The sequence below is a fragment of the Callorhinus ursinus genome, unplaced genomic scaffold, assembly GCF_003265705.2.
Source record: "Callorhinus ursinus isolate GAN/ISIS: 27379988/994484 unplaced genomic scaffold, GSC_fseal_2.0 scaffold4, whole genome shotgun sequence".
In the NCBI taxonomy this organism is placed as follows: domain Eukaryota; kingdom Metazoa; phylum Chordata; class Mammalia; order Carnivora; family Otariidae; genus Callorhinus; species Callorhinus ursinus.
Genome location: NW_027397066.1, coordinates 155,413,343 through 155,430,676, shown reverse-complemented (window position 1 = coordinate 155,430,676; position 17,334 = coordinate 155,413,343). Strand labels below are relative to the sequence as shown.

The following is a 17,334-nucleotide window of genomic DNA, read 5'->3' as shown; positions in this document are numbered from 1 at the left end:
AAGAAAGCCGCCTTCTCTCCTGGGTAGTTCTCAGGTGACTGCTCAGTGGTGGGGGAGAAAGTTTCACAAAGGCCTGGTCCCCTTTGCCTCAGTTCGGGACAACTGTGAAGTTCCATCCTATTCCCGGAACTTTCTGGGGTCAGCTGAGGCCCCTGTCTGTGACTTCAACCCCTTGCTCTGCCTCATCCCACTTCCTTCATGCCCAGAGAAGTACTTTTTTTTTCCCCGAGATTTTATTTACTTAAGCAAATGGGGTATAGAGATACCCCATGTGGGGCTTGAACTCACAACCCCTAGATCAAGAGTCACACTCTCTTCCGACTAAGCCAGCCAGATGCCCCCCACCCCAAGGGCACTTCCTAATAAACCTACTACATGGAAATCTTCCTCTCAGAGTCTGCTTCCCAGAGAACTTGACCTACAACAAAAGGTGAGGATATCAATTAGACCCAGATTAAAGTACTGTTGACCCTTGCACAACCTGGGGGTTAGGGGCACTGACTCCTCCACACAATCAAAATTCCGCACATAACTTTGGACTTCCCCAAAATGTAATTACTAATAGCCTAGTGCTGACTGATGCTTTACTGATAACATAGTCAGTTAACACTGTATTTTGTATGTTATATGTACTACAAACCGTATTCTTAAAATAAAGAGAGGTAGAGAAGAGAAAATGTTATTAAGAAAACCACAAGGAAGAGAAACTACATTTATAGCACTGCACTGTAAAAAAATCCTTGTATAGGCAGTGGTCCTGATAGTCGCCCAGATCTGTCTGTTGCTTCAGTCGTGCTTGGACAGAACAGACCCAGGGACACCCCTTCTTTCAGCCTCCCACCATCCTCCAAACTCTTGTCCAGTCGTGACCTGTAGAGGCATCTTCTCAGCCATCCTCTGCCTCTGGAACCAGCCAACACCACCTTCCGAGCTTAGCTCCTTACTGCTGAGCAACCATGAGCGCTCAGATTCATGAGAATTATTCCACTGAGGTGGAAACTGCCATCAGCTGCCTGGTCAACATGCATCTGCAGGCCTCCTACACTTTTCTTTCTCTGGGTTTCTATTTTGACCACGAAGATCTGGCTCTGGAGGGCATGGACCACTTCTTCCGCGAGTTGGCAGAGGAGAAAAATGAGAACAGGCAGCATCCTTTGAAGACGCAAAACCAGCCCAGGGCTGCGCCCATTTCCAGGACATACAGAAGCTGTTCCAAGATGAGTGGGATAAAGCCCTGGATTCCGTGGAATCCGCGTGGTCCTGGAGAAAAACCTGAAGCAGGCCCTCTTGGATCTGTGTGCCCGCACTTCCGCCCACTCAGACCCTCATCTCTGTAGCTTCCTGGAGAACGGCTTCCTGGGTGAGCAGGTGAGACTCATTGAGAAGATGGTGACCACCTGGCTAACTTCACAGGCTTGGCCCCCGGGCTGGGCTGGATGAGTATCTCTTGGAAAGACTCACGCTCAAGCACACCCAGGAGCCTCAGGAGCCTAGCAGTCTTTGAGGGGCCCCCTGGCATCCCCCTGGTGCCAGAGCTTCTGCCTGAGTCTTTCCCTGCAGGCAGCTTTTTAAATACCCTGGAGGCCTCTCCCAAGCCATGGATCCAATGAAAACAATAAAGCTTTTCACAGGAAAAGAAAAAAATCCACATGTATGTGGACCTGTGCCGTTCAAACCTGGGTTGTTCAAAGGCCCACTATATATATTTATTCAAAATCTGTTTGAATAACAGTGAAATAATTTTATTAAGTGAGAATAACTAAGAAACTTTGAAAGGAAAAAAGAGCAACAAAGTTGGACTTCAAACACCAGAAATTAAATTTTATTCTAGAGCCATAATAATTTAAACAATATATTAATAATACTTAATAGAAAAAAAGTCAATGAAACAGAAAATGCCGTAAGCAATATAAGCCACCTCCGGGATGACATCCTCCTTCTATAATGTTCTCTCTACTTCCTTGGCTGTTTGAATCCTGTCTCTTCCCTGAGGATATTAAATTCTTTTTTCATGGAGGCTGCTCATTCCCTTACAGGGACACCAAAGGTAGTATTGGCATTCTCTTAAGTCTCTAATAATGCTCTCAAGATGTTATTTTTCCTCCTGTACCAAATCCCTTTTTCTTACGGTTCAACCATTTTGTATTTCTCCCTCTACTCTTCTAGGTAACAATCCACCAAAGTGAGCATCACAATTCTACGTTCATCAAGTATTTTGATAACTGGTTGTCTTCCTCTCCACCTTAGATCTGCTATCATCTTAAATGAATTCACCTTCCACCTGGGCAGCACACCCAACACACTAGCCTCTTAGTCCCAAGCCTCAGTGACGATAAACTCCAACTCCCTCCCCCCTCTACAATCTACTCCCATGGCCACAGTGGCCCTTGTCATCATGAGGAGCAGTTTTGCCTCTGAAACCTTAAACCCCAACATTTCAGTCTATAAACCACCACCTCCTCATCTTCCTGCCTTTGCACTACTCTCTTATTGCATAGAGACCCCAAGGGAGTCGCTTGAACTCTGCAGCCTATTAGAGTCTCCCAATCCCACTTGAAATATCTTCCTTTTCTTTTTGAACGGGAGCCCAACATTTTTGGTTCCCCGTGCTTTTGTCCTCCCACCACATTCACCCAGCAAATCCCCAATCCTAGCAATCTGACATTTGACTTTTGCTGAAGTGGCATTTTCATGGGGACTGGCACCATGATTGATGGGATTCCATTTTCAGCTATGCTCTCACGGCAGCTTGAAAATGCCTTTTACTCATCTTTTTTCTGCTCTTTCCACCTTTTCTTCGTAGCTGTTCCAAGCTATTCTCCTGGTGCTCCATACCTGTCCTTGTGCCCTACTGACAACTCTTCTTCAGGACTTTCTTCCTGTAGCTTCCCAGACCTCACTCTCCAGGTCTTTCTCCTACCCATTAATTTCTCAGCACTCACCTTCATGAGCTATCTTCCCCACCTGTCCCTTAAATGTCATGCTCCCGGATTTTTACTCTGCGTCCCCTGTTGTGAACCGCAGACAAGACTTCAACTATCACCTATTTTCAGATAATACCATAACCCATTTTTCTAGCCCAGACCTCCCTCCTGAGCTCTAGAATCTTATTTTCAACTTTGTAATGGACTTTACTACCTGGATGTTCTACCGTCATCTCAGACTCTGCACATCAAAAATGAAATGACTGGGGCACCTGGGTGGTTCAGTCAGTTGAGTGTCTGCCTTCAGCTCGGGTCATGGTCCCTGGGTCCTGGGATTGAGCCCCGCTTCTCCTTCTCCCTCTGCCTGCTGCTCCCCCTGCTTGTGCTCTCTCTCCCTCTCTCTCTCTCTGTCAAATAAATAAATAAAATCTTTAAAAAAAAAAATGAAATGATTATCATCTCCCCATCTCAAGCCTGTTTCTCCTAAATTTCTTCTCCAGGATATAGAAGAGGAAATTCTTGCTCCTTTTTTTCATTTGCCTCCTACTTTTCCATCCATCCCACTCAAAGTGGAAGAATTACAAAACAGATTGGTCCTAATCCAAGACATAGACTGAAGCACATTGAGTGGTGGCATGAGATTACTGTAAACTAAATTCTGTGTATCCTCCACTCTCTTGCTCTTCCATCTCATTTGTGAATGTGGTTGGACAGGCAAGTTGACTTGACCGGCTTGACCCTTCTCTTCCACATCTAGGTAGGATGTTCCAATATTGAGACTCAGAGGAAGAGGAGATGACTCTTATCTGCATGCTCCAGCCCCAGTACTGGTTCCAAAAGGAACAATTTTGTCACTGTTGCTTCCTTGGCAACTGCATTAGAGAAGCAGCAAGGGCTGATTGCCAGGACCAATTTCTAACACAAGGTAGTGGGCTACTCTGATCCTGATTACCCTACGCAGAAGCCTGAGTATTATCTTAGATCTCCCTCATCCTTCCCATCACCATACAATCAGTCACTAAGTTCGATTGTATTATAACAGTCACTGGAGTCCATGAGTTTTCTCACCCTCAATGTCTTATTCAGACATGTATTAGTCTGTGTCTAGACTGTTTAAACAGACCTTTCCTTGGAGTCACCTGCACTTCACTCTCAACAACTTCCAACCCATCCTGCATGATGCTGCTCGAGGAGCCTGTCTAAAAGACAGATGCTACCAAGTTATTTCTCTGCTGAGGCATTTCTCCCTCATCATGAAGCCCAAACTTGGGCTGGCGCATAGGACCCACCATGATCAGGCCACTCCCTTCCTCTACTCCCTGTGTTCCAGGCACAACAAATTATATGATGATGTTCTATGCCCTCATGAGTTTGCATATACCTCTCCCTCCACTTAGAGAACCCTCTCCACATGCACCTTATTCTTTCCAGACCTACTTCCCCCAGGCAATACTAATTACTTTTGCCTGAAAACTCTTCAGGCACTCCCAAGGCACTTAGTGCCCTGTATGGAAACTCTTTCAATGTCAGAGTCCCCTACTAGACTGTCAACACCTCCTGTTCAGGCAGATGTGAATGAAGTATTCATCATGACATCACCAGGCCCATCACACAGTACATGACACAAAGCAGATACTAGACAAACAGGAGTGATCGCTACTCTAGAGGATGACTCTAAGGAGCAATAGCGTGAAGTGCATAAGATGGTTACTGATACCTGAGGAACACCCAATAAAGTTTAGTTTCCTTCTTATCTCTCCTCCTTATCTCTTGCCCTCTCCTCTCTTCATCCTTTGGTCTTTTGCATCTTGCTTCTCATTTCCTCCCCTCCTCCATGAGGGCCTTTGGAAATAGCAACAGGAGGAAACAGATCCAACTTACTTGGACCCAACCATCTCCAGCTTTGAAGTGCTCCAAGTCCTAACCCATGACTCAGCCAGGGCTCACCTCATTTTTGCTCCACCTTAATTAACAGTTGACCTTTTAGCTCATCTGCCAAGGAAAGGTTGCTAGAAACAAATTGAATGTACTCATCGAGGTGTGTCCTAGAATCTTCATAATGAGGAACTGAGAGTCTAAGTACTTCACTTAGCAAGACATGAGGAAAGAAGCTGTGGAATTCCTACAGCCAAACCCAACTCTAACCTCAGTAATGTCCTGACTACTAATATGGTCACTGAAATTGAGATGCTACTTAACATAGTACCAATGGAACATACAGGGAGTTTCAAATTATTCTGACTCAGAAAAGAAAACTAGCTGGAAACAGAAATCACCAATTTACAAACTTCAGCCAGATGTCTATATCAGGGTTTCCTTGATGCTCATCGAAGAATGTAATACTATAGCAAAGCCCTATAGATTCTATCTTTATATAGAGACAAGGATGACATTGAAGGCTTACCATGAAAGATAGAAGAGGTAGTAAAGACAGTTACTGTTAGAAGTAAACTAGTAGAGCAGGGCACAAAAGGAATTGAGGACACAGTAGAGGAAGAGATTTCCTCACTATCCTGCCCAGCTGCCTCCTATTCTCTAAGTTAGGAATAACAATAACAACAGGAAGGCAATTGTATAAGGAGTATAATCCAACCTCCATTTTATGTATTAGAAAACTGACCCTCAGAGAGAGTAAGTAACATGTCCAAAATCACACAGGCAGACATCAGTCACATCAGGTTTCCAAACCATAGCCAATTCCAAAGCCCCTGTCTTTCAGGTTGTCTCAAATAAAACCTACTAAACCCATATGAAATTAATCTGCCACATTGAATGGGGTTTTTCTAATTTTACTGGTCCTCCTCTGGCGGAGAAATACTTTAGAACATCCAAAACTGTCAGGAGGAGACTTCCAGTTTCTGGTCCAGCATATAAGTTGTTTGGAAGTCATCACTCTGTCCTCTCAAGTAAAAAGTGAACAAACTAAAAATCAACAAGTCTTCTTAGATCCATCAGAGAATTGAGGTCACAGGGCGAAGTGCTTCTCCCAAAATTGGAGAGATAGGTAGATGGAACCAGAGAATCACAACACACCAGGGTAGAAACCACAGTAGGAACCAGTGCCTGGAGGATCGGAAACCTGAACTGTAATTGATAAATTGGGGGAGGCACAGAGTGGACAAGTCTGAGCATTAAAACTTAATGGGGACTCAGTCATGAGAGAACCCCCATACTTTTGTGAATTTTGCCTCCTGGAGCTCTACCAGGTTCTCACTGTGAAGATCAGAAAAAATTCTTCTCATGCTTCCAGCAGAAGGAGAAAAGCAGCATTCCATTCTTAACAAGGACTGACTTTAGGAGAAACTGTTTAGTCGGGCCCTAATCTGCCAGGGTTTTATCAGAGCCTAACTGACTTTGCGGAAGGGAAATACCCAACTCCGGCTGACTCTAGCCACCCTGTCCCACCCAAGAGGGGAGGGAAGAACTGAGAAGCACACGTGAAGTTCACAGTCCCAGGCCAGGCTCACTAAAAGACTGGGAACTGATCATAGGACTGTAGAACACTCCCCACACACACCTCACCACCACACTGCTAATGGCCTATTTACTGCAGCATCTTTTACCCAGTACATCATGTCTGGCTTTCAACCTAAAATTATAAGACATCCTTAAAGGCAAAAAGCACAGTCTGAAGAGACAAAACAAGCATCAGAACCAGACTCAGATATGGCAATGATGTTAAAATTATTAGACCATCAAAAAATAACTATGATTAATGTATTAATATACTATAACTAATATACTATAGTATTAATATTCTAATGGAAAAAGTAGACAACATGCAACCCACACACTGGGTCACCAAGCTCTCTGTGAAAAAATGACACATTTCACTTTTCATGTTTAAACTTGCAGCTAGATTCCACCAATCACACATACATACTTGAAAGAAGTGAGAAAGCAAAGGAAACACTGGTGAGGGGCTGGCGTGGGTGGTGGCCGAAGTGAGCTAAAGGGGAGCTGCACAATGAGTTTTAGTTTACACATTTATCTATATATAGACATGCAGCCATGATTGGCTCCCACATAAACACTGATTGAGAGACCCCTGGCTGGCATGCTTCCTAAGGATGGACCCGGCTGTGTGGTTTTGCGGTCAGTAGCCAGTTTCCCCAGCAGGCTAATCTGTGGTGTGGTCTGGGACATTATTTCTAGAAGTTCAGCTTCAATCCATTTTCTCCAGAATGCCCCCAAATTCAGTAAGCCACCTAAATCCCTTAATACATTTGTTTTCTTAACAAATAACAAAATTCAGGCACCTGGGTGGCTCAGTTGGTTAAGCGACTGCCTTCGGCTCAGGTCATGATCCTGGAGTCCCGGGATCGAGTCCCGCATCGGGCTCCCTGCTCAGCAGGGAGTCTGCGTCTCCCTCTGACCCTCTTCCCTCTCGTGCTCTCTCTCTCTCTCATTCTCTCTCTCAAATAAATAAATAAAATCTATAAAAAAAAAAACACAAATAACAAAATTCACTCTAGTTATTTTACCAAGATAAAAAGCCAATGCAACTTGTATTTTAAAATGTTATTTAGAAATATGGAGGCAAATATTAGGAAAACAATGGCTAAAAGAGTTAAAAGTAGTTGCCTCAGAGAAGCAATCAAGATAAGAAGGGATGGAGAAGAGCTGCCATTTTCTATTAAAAATCTGGCAGTGCTAGGTCACGTTTTATTTCATTTATACATTGCTTTGATGTTTTTAACTTTTTAAAAAAATAATAAAGTCAAAAAGGCTTAAGGGAACCATTAAGACATCATCATCAACAACAATAACAAAAAAGCCTCAGGCTTCTAAATGCAGAGGACAACGTTTTACAGTGGAACACAGCAAATATCATACATTCCTGATTTCTACAGTCAAGAAATTCTTTTTAGATTCCACTTGCTCTGGAATGATGCTTCCTTTCCACTCAAATCATCCAGAGCCATGTCTATCACTCCTCATTCACCACTGGGCAGAATGGAGAGATGGGCCCACCTCAGCTGTGGTTGCAGTGGAGACAGAAGCAGGAAGCAGGGAACAGTCGGTGTTCTGAGAACTCTACAATTAGGATTAGAGGCTGTGACACTAGGAATTGCCTGTGAAGGACAAAGGACATGCTGTGTGGGCAATGTAGAACCAAGGGGCACCAGACAGGGTCTGAGGGAGACTGGGCAGATGTTAGTTTTCCTCAAGTACCTACAGATAAGGGACTTCACACAGTCTCCTGTGAGAAGGGGTGAGGAGTTAACAGTACAATTAGACTGTGGATTACTCTACTTAGAGATGAGGAAACTGAGGTTTAGAAATTTAAGCAACTTGTCCAAATCAAGCAAATTGTTTAAGAAGAAAACAAACACCTCTCAAACGCTGTTCTCAACACAGTCATTTGCAACACCCTTTTTGGAAAGCGATATCCTTACTCATTTTCAACAAACATGTGTTGAGGACTTACTAGGGTGCTAAACCCTTACTAAGTGCTTTGCACATATTCAAGAGGATTCATGTTCTCCAGCCATATAATCCCACTCCTAGGCATCATCCAAGGAAATTAATCTAACAGACAAGGGAAGTCATATTCATAGGAGATTCCCCACATTATCTATATGGGAAAAATTAGGAACAACATAAATAACCAATAAGAGAGAAATGATTGAGTAAATTAAGGCTTATCTTCTTAAGGCATTTTCTATGGCCAATAATCACTTTTTATAGAAGCTATGTAGAAAAATAAGAAGAATTTCAATGTTAACCTTAAATATAAAACAATTGCATTACTCTATGATAACTGTAGAAATATATATATATTATAATATATATATGTATGTGTATATATATTGGATTAGGCCCAATGTATATCACATTAGATTAGGCCCATTCCAATCCCCTCATTTTAACTTAATTGCCTCTTTAAAGGCCTTACCTACCTACATACATACATATACATATATATATATGCATATATATATATATATATACACAAGGTCAAGATTCAAAGTAAACTAAAATGAAAATAGTTACTTAAAATGAGTGAGCTTACACATGATTTTTTTTCTCTTCTTTTTCCCTTCCCCTTCTAGTCCTGAACAACTCAATCCTAAAGCCATTAGATGGGGCAGGGAAGGCTGTAGGATAAGGTAGGTGTGGGGGTAGAGAAGCACCTGCGCAGAATTCAGTGTCCAAGCAGTCTGAGAAGTGCATACATGGAGAGGGCTGCTCGGCGCAGGTATAAAGAGGTGTAAAGAGGGCCTTTATATGAGGTGTTAGAGCCTAGGACAGAAGTGAAGGGAGGAGGGTACCCCCATGGTATGGGCTGCCCAGTGTGGGGATCAGACCCTGAGCAAGGTGAGGAGAGTGGGCAGCCTAGTGTGGGAAGTCAGAGCCCCATAATGGTGAATTGAAATGGAAGGTATCAGCTTGAACTCATTATTTTTAAGGTAGGTAGATAGACAGACAGACATGGGTAGATACATAGATAGACACAGGCCTAGATAAAGAAACAAATAAAGGTGCATGTATATGTGCGAATATATATACACACACGTTCTCTAGTTTTGTCACGGGAACAGTGATAGCCCCACAGGAATGAGCATACCTACTTTCCCAATTTTGGATTCCAAATACCACTATCCACTAAAGCAACCAGATTCCTTGGAGAAATAGCCAATTCCAGGCCTAAAGCAGGAAAATTGCAATATGGGCCTGGAGTATCTCTTTGTGTTAAAAAGCAAGAAAGGATTCAAAGCATATTGGAACATGTCAAAAGAACACAGAGGATATCTTGAAGAAGCTCCCATTTTCTAAATTGGGAGCAATCTAAGCATCAAAAGAAATGATAGTAACATATTATAACCCATTAAATAAAATAGAAACTTAATAGAAAAATTAATTAATTAATTAATTAATTGAAAGTTTGAGAGGGAACAACATACTTTCATTTTCAAAATAACTCTTCACAAAACACTTGATATTTGTAAAGGGAAAATATTTACAGAGGACAAGCCACTACCGCATTAATCAAGTGACAAAGTGAACATCACCTGGAAAAGGACAAATGGAAATCATCCACCATCTTTGCTGTAAAAGAGCATAACCTGAATATCATAGTGTAAAACCATGAGACAAAGGAAATGAAGGACAGTCTACAAAATGACTGGCCTGCAACCTTGAAAAGCATGAGTGTCACAAAAGTCAAGGGAAAACGGAGGAACCACTCCAGCCTAAGGACCTACTGAATGCAAGACGTGCTTCTCAACTGGATCCTTTTTCTGCACAGGGACAACTCATGAAACGTGAATGAGAGCTAAGGATTAGATGGGAGTAATGTATTCATTTTCTGGTTCTGATGGTTGTATTGTTGGTTGTGTGGGAAAATGTCCTTGTTTAGGAAATGTCCGCTACAGTATTATATTCATTTGCTATACCTGTCATAACAAGGTACTACAGACTAGGTGGTTTAAACAACAGAAATGTATTTTCTTACAGCTCTGGAGGCTGGAATTCCAAGATCAAGATGTCAGCAGGGTTGGTTCCTCCTGAGGGCTGTGAGGGAAGGGTCTGTTCCGGGCCTTGGCTTGTAGATGGCCGGCTTCTCCCTGTGTCTTCACATCAACCTCCCTCTGTTTCACATCTGTATCCAAATTTCCTCTTCCTATTAGGACACCAGTCACATTGGATTAGGCCCATCCCAATCCCCTCATTTTAACTTCATTGCCTCTTTAAAGGCCCTACCTCCAAATTCAGTCACATTCTGAAGTCCCAAGAATTAGGGACTCATAAGAATGTCAAGGGGACACGATTCAGCCCATAACAAATATTAAGGGGAATGATGGGGCATTATTTCACCAACTTGCTCTCAAATGGTTGGGGAAAATGAGCGTTTTTGTACAGTACTTCCAATTTTTCTGTAAATTTGCTCTTGTTTAAAACAAAGGAAAAAATATGCTGAAGGCTGTTTTTTTTTAATGTTATGTTAATCACCATACATTACATCATTAGTTTTTGATCTGAAGGTTGTTCTTACATTCTTACTAAAATACTCAGAATGAAGGTGAGAGAGTGATTGTGTTTTATAAAGATTCAAATGGAAAAGTGTTAATTTTATCCCTGACATGATAACTTCAGTAATTTTTAAAATGCATTTCAGTGGAATACTTCATGCCTTCGAGATAGTGGGTATGTGACATATGGTGTAACTGATATGCTTTAATGCCAAAGAACACAATCACAATGAACTCATCTGTCTCAGGCCTCTGCTGGATTTCCCTTCCACTGTTAAGCTTGGGCATTTTGCAGGATCAATGTGTTTATCTCCGAAGTGGCGCCTTACATCATTTTATGGCTCCTTCAACAGGCTACCAGCTGCGTGAGCCTCCCACAGAACCACAACTAGCAACAGAAGGAAAGGGAAGAAAAGGGCAATGTAAAGGAGAGTTTGATTTCATTTTACTGGTGTTTGCCAAATTATAACATCATGCCATATGGTGGATGTATGACGGTGTTGGATCTGGAAAAAGCGGATGGAGTTAAAGGAAGAAGATGAGAAAGGATAAAAATGGGAGACTGGCACATAAATAAGCACCAGGGAGAAATAGAGCTTATTGGTGAGCTCACTGGAAGATACCAAGATAAGACGTAGGACCACCAATCCCAACTCGGGGTTTCATCTACCGCCTCCCTCTTCTGCTCCCCCAAACGCCCACCCCTGAACAGAGACCCTCTTTCTTCAATGCTCACATACCCACTGTGATGAAATGATTATGTGCTCCAGCAATGCCCCCCACCCCCCAGCCCCCATGGCTAGTACATTCCTTATAGGCCCCTTGCTCAAGGTACAAAACTCTCCTGTAGGGACGCCTGGGTGGCTCAGTTAGTTGACTCTTGGTTTTGGCTCGGGTCATGATCTCAGGGGGGTGAGGTCGATCCCCATGTTGGGCTCCAGGATCAGTGAAGAGTCTGCTTGGGATTATATCTCTCTCTCCCCCCGCCCCCCCCTCCCCACCACACTCACACTCGCGCGTTTGCTCTCTCTCTCTCTCTCAAATAAATAAATAAATAAATCTTTAAAATTCCCTGTAAAAAAGTAATTCCATCAGCTCCATCACTGTGTTCTTAAATATTTTCCTTTTAAGATGCAGACATACGCAGGAAGAGTCAAGTCACGTTAGTATGAATCGGTGTGCAAAACAAGCTCTGCGGGACAGCACCTGAAATCACTCAGGTCTAAGAGAAAGCAGAGGGAAGGGGGATCCCACCGCATGACAGCATGAGAGACGAGTTCAGGCATCCATTCTCTGGCATTCTCTCTCTCTCAGAGTCTATGCCTCTACTCCCCCACCCCCACCTCAATGGTCAGGGAGACTGGATCGGCACCATGTCACCAGGATCCTCTGCATTTTCCAGGTCCTAACTTACTCTTTCTTCCCTCTGGATTTCCCATCCTGCCCACCATCTTCACCACACTTAGGATTTAATCTGTCCTTTAAGACTCAACTAAAATACCGCTTGTGCCCTCGAGTCCTCTGCCATCCTCCCACCTATTTCCCTATCTCTTGTTCACACTGCTCTCCTAGCCCTTTCTTCTGCCATTTATTTGTGTTCCTGTCAATCCTGTTATCAGGTTGTGAATTACTTGAGCGTATGCACTATGTCTTGCTCCTCTTCCGCACCCAGGTCCTACTACACTGCCTGGAACACACCAGTGTTTAATAAACGTTTGCTGAATTAAATAGGCTCAGAGTTCATGAGACCTTTGATTTTCCAGAGCCTTATTTACACAGTCTTTTCACCCAAACACGTAGGAAGGCATTAAATCAAAAATGCATGAGAACAAGCCTCTTCGTGTGGTAAAGTAAGTTTCAAAAAAACATTAATTAACAAGCATTTCCCATTAAAAGGGAAGAACAGATCCAAGAGCCATAACTTCATCTTCACATACCTAGTTAGCGAACGTGCATATGCTTTTGTACCATGGATTTGAAAGTCATGAACTCGAAAATCAGTTCGCCTTAGCTTTGTGAGCTCTGAATTGCATTTCCTTCCCCATTTGCTTAACATCAATGACACCCAGAACAATGCCAGGAAAGGCTCTGGAGGTGCCCATGATGTTATCAGTGGCTGCAGGGGAACCAACTTGGGAGCCTGAACTGGGGCCTGGCCAGAAAAGAAAGTACATTTCAAAGGATTGAATTTATCACTCTCATTTGTTATTTGAATCCAGCTCTGAAAGGTTTGATTCCATATTAAAGAGGTGTTTCACACCAAAACACTAGAATTCATGAATCTAAAGGACTACTCTCCTCTCCAAAGTCTATATACTCATTCCATTGACATTATCATTGCTCACAAGGTATTTGGAATTTCTCCTTGGGATTGCCTCTGATTTGTGTCAGCTAGGACTTTCTTTTGAAATAGAAATGGCCCTTTCAAGTTGGGTCACTCACCTTCTTTTACCAGATTTCGCTCCAAATGACTTGGAACTGATTTCAAAAATGAAATCTGCTGTATAAGAGTAGTGAGCCCTGAGGACATGTGAGAGGAGGTGCCTCTGACACCGACACCCATGGCCAAGGTCACTTCTGCCACAAGCACTGAGAGTGCCAAGAAGATGCTGTAGGAGAGAGGATACTCATTCAGAGGGACCCAGTTCTGGCATGTTTACTTAAAGGACGGGCTCCTTGCCTTCATCTGTAAAATAGGGATGAGGATTCCATCTGTAAAAGACCAATGATCTACAGGAAGAAAATAAATGGTCATTTTGCAAGGTGATGGAAGTGATAACTAACCTTATTGTGGTAGTCATTTTGCAATATATACATGTATCAAATCATCACGTTGTATACCTTAACCTACACAATGTTATGTGCCAATTGTGTCTCAATAAAGCTGGAAAAAATAGAGAAGTGGAGATTATTTTTAGAATGAAAAACGAGCTGACCCACATAGAGCCTGTTGTGTGGGGGAACATGCCAGCGACACGCCGGACGGGAAAACCCACCACGTAAATATGAGCACTAGTTTGCTTTAGGGGAGATCGTGCTGCAACACCCTCATCCCAGTCGAAAATATCCCAACACCCCCAGAAAGGCTATATATAATTGATCCAAAGCCTAGTAGAGCATGAAACATAATAATCCATGCAAATTGCTACTAATTTACAATTAATAAAGCCTAAGTCACCATTCTATTTAGTGGGTGACCCTGTAAAACATGGCAAGTTTTCACCAGCATGGAAACAAAGACCAAAGATAAACAATGATCAGCTCTCACTGTCGAGTTAGACCACTCCCTCCCCAACCTCCCCCTTCTCCGGTCCAGCTGCTTCAGTTTGTAACGCAGAGTGAAAGAGGAAGGGGGTGTTGTGTTCGTCTGAAAGTGAGGCATTGTCTCTACCTTCTAATCATACTTCCTTGTGGGGAACTACCAATTAGCGCTGTCTGGTTCCCAGCTTCTACCAACCCCTCCTCCTGCTACAGTAGCACTCACTGTCCGGATCCTCGTCTAGAGTCCATCCCACAACTCAGCCAGGCTCCCAGCCATGAGATTCCATTCACCTCAGAGTTAGTCGGGCACCCAGCTTGTCCTTGTTCTGACACCTGGGCTTCAGACTTGTTCTCTAATGGAACCACCAACTCACAACACATTTCACAAGTAACAGTTCCAGGATATCAGCGTTATATTGCCCATCTTACAAATAAAAATATCAAGGTTCAGAAGGAATTAGGATATTGCCCAAGATCCCATGGTTAGAGGGCTGCGGAGCAGGGATTTGAACCCAGGTCTGTCTCATTCCAAATGCCCTGCTTTCTCCTCTATTTAATGCTGGCTCCCAATGACTCACGCTGTGACTCCCGAATAAACTGTCCCACCTCTCTGGTCCTTATTCTCCTTGTCTGTACAAGGAAGGGGCTATGTCAACATTTCTAAAATTACTGTCTCTTGGTACACTCATGTCCACAAGTTAACAGCATAAGGCGAAAAGGTATTGGAGGATTCCACAGTCAAATACATCTGAGGAAACGGATTTAAACAGAGACCAAGATATTTATTGCAGGACTTCTAAAAGCCTTTCAGATAATGATATGCTTTGGGAATCTTTGAGACAGCGATATAGCCTTATGTCTCTTATTTTACCACGGAACTCTGTTTTCCCCAGAACACTAGTGCTCCCCGGAACCAGTTTGGGAAACACTGTCCTGGATGCTACACAAGGTGCTTCCAGCTTCTTCAACCCAGACTCCAAAGCCTCTGATTCTCCTTCCTCTGATACTACACAGTTTTAAAGACCTCTAGGGAAGATGAATCCATAATGTTTCTCCGTGGCCTACATTGAAGCTGCAGAGAAAATCTGTGAAGCTAATTAATGGAATCATTAATTCTTTAGTTAGCACAAAGTAGGCTACCTTCCCATTTCCTCAGCGAGGACCAGAGTGAAATGGAAGCCACAGCTGCAAAGCACTCTCAGAGTTTCGCAGCGCAGTCTATTCCTGGTCATCTATTTTTCCCAGAGCACTCAGACTTGGATTCATTTTCATGAACTCCAGGCTGCTATTTTGGGATTTGCTTTTGTAAGTCTAAATTGATTTAGTTCACAGTGGACTATACTTCGTTGCATCTGTCTAAAAGGAGAGCTGCCCATTTATCTGGATTTAGCCCCGATGCAGTGCTGTCTGGATGAAAGAGGCTGGGCTTGCAAGGTTTACAGACTCTTCAAAGCCCAGGATCCTGTGATTCCCTAATTTCTCATCCCACTTCTCATATATTTTTCAACTCCTTAGGAGAGCCACTGAAAATTTTTAAATTAAAAAAAAAAAAAGGAAGGAAGGAAACAGAAAAGAAAGGAAAAAACTATTTCCCTTCCTTTCCATTGCTTATTGAATCTTATCCCCTATTTATTAAAAAAGAAAAAAGGAAAAGTTTATCTGAGGTTGTTAAGCCAGGGTGACCCTAGCAGCAAGATGAGAATCCCTGTTTTCCTGGCTAGGATTCGATTCAAACTTGTACCCAATTTTCTACAAACTAATGGACAAGTCACAACAATTGCATCTGTTTCCCCAACTATAAAATGGGATAATAATATCTCTAACCTTTTCTTCCATCCTTAGATTGCCCTAAAGATCAATTTGATGCTGTAAAATCACTTTGAACACTTCAGTGAAAGGAACTACAGAAACAAAAGACATAATTATAGAGCTGCTTGGTAAAGCGCGATTGCATTCTGACTACAGTGAACTCAGACCAAAAATTTTATTGGATTTTGCTGCTCTGTTTAACCACCATATAATATATGACACATCCTGTTTCCCACTGAAAGGACCAGGGCTGCGTGGAGAAAGGGCTGATGTCAGATCTGGAGCATCCTGTCGTGACAAGATGGCAAGGAAATTAACAAAGCCTAAGGAGAGTCATTTCCAAAGGACCATGGGAGAACCTACATAAGCTCCCTTTGTGCAAAAATGAGACCATTGGAGCTTCAAAAAGAGTAATAACTAAGACGGTTGAAAATATCAACATGTTTAAATTTGTCAGCTTATAAAATACCTAAAAAATCAAATTCATGAGCAATATGTTCATTTTCATAATTATGGTGACAGTTTCACAGATGTATACATTTATCAAAATTCATCAAATTATACGCTTTGAATAAGTGCAATCCGTGTCCATTATACCTCAATATTCATGTTAATATATAAATAGATTAAATAATCAAATCATTTAGTATTGGATAATGCTAAAAATGAAGGCATTATTTTCAATAATTAGTAAAGAGAATCAAGCATTTTTTTCTTTCTAACCCAAATTGTACTTTTTTTTTTTAACTTAAATTTTGTTAGCGAACATACAGTGCCATATTGGTTTCTGGAGTAGAATTCAGTGATTCATCACTTACATACGACACCCAGTGCTCATCACAACAGGTGCACTCCTTAATACCCATCACCCATCTAGTCCATCCCCCACCCACTTCCCTCCATCAACCCTCAGTTTGTTCTCTATTGTTTAGAGTCACTTATGGTTTGTTTCCCTCTCTCCTTTTTTTCTTTTCCCCATTCCCATATGTTCATCTGTTTTCTTTCTTTAATTCCACATATGAGTGAAATCACATGGTATTTGTCCTTCTCCAGTGGACTTATTTCCCTTAGTATAATACACTTTAGCTCCATCCACATAATTGCAAATGGCAACATTTCATTTTCTGATGGTTGTGTAATATTCCTTTATATAAATATGACACATCTTTTTTGTCCATTCATCACTTGATGGGCATTTGGGCTCTCTCCATAGTTTGGCTGTTGTTGATAATGCTGCTATAAACATCAGGGTGCATGTACCCCTTCGAATCTGTATTTTTGTATCCTTTGGGTAAATGCCTAGTAGTGCGATTACTGGATCATAGGGTAGTTCCATGTTTAACTTTTTGAGGAACCTCCAACTA

At 42.3% G+C, this 17,334-nt stretch overlaps 1 pseudogene; it reads left to right on the top strand.

Annotated features, from left to right (window-relative positions):
- The first annotated feature begins 956 nt into the window (after positions 1 to 956).
- Positions 957 to 1,504, top strand: LOC112825824 (ferritin light chain pseudogene; annotated as a pseudogene).
- Positions 1,505 to 17,334: the final 15,830 nt, after the last annotated feature.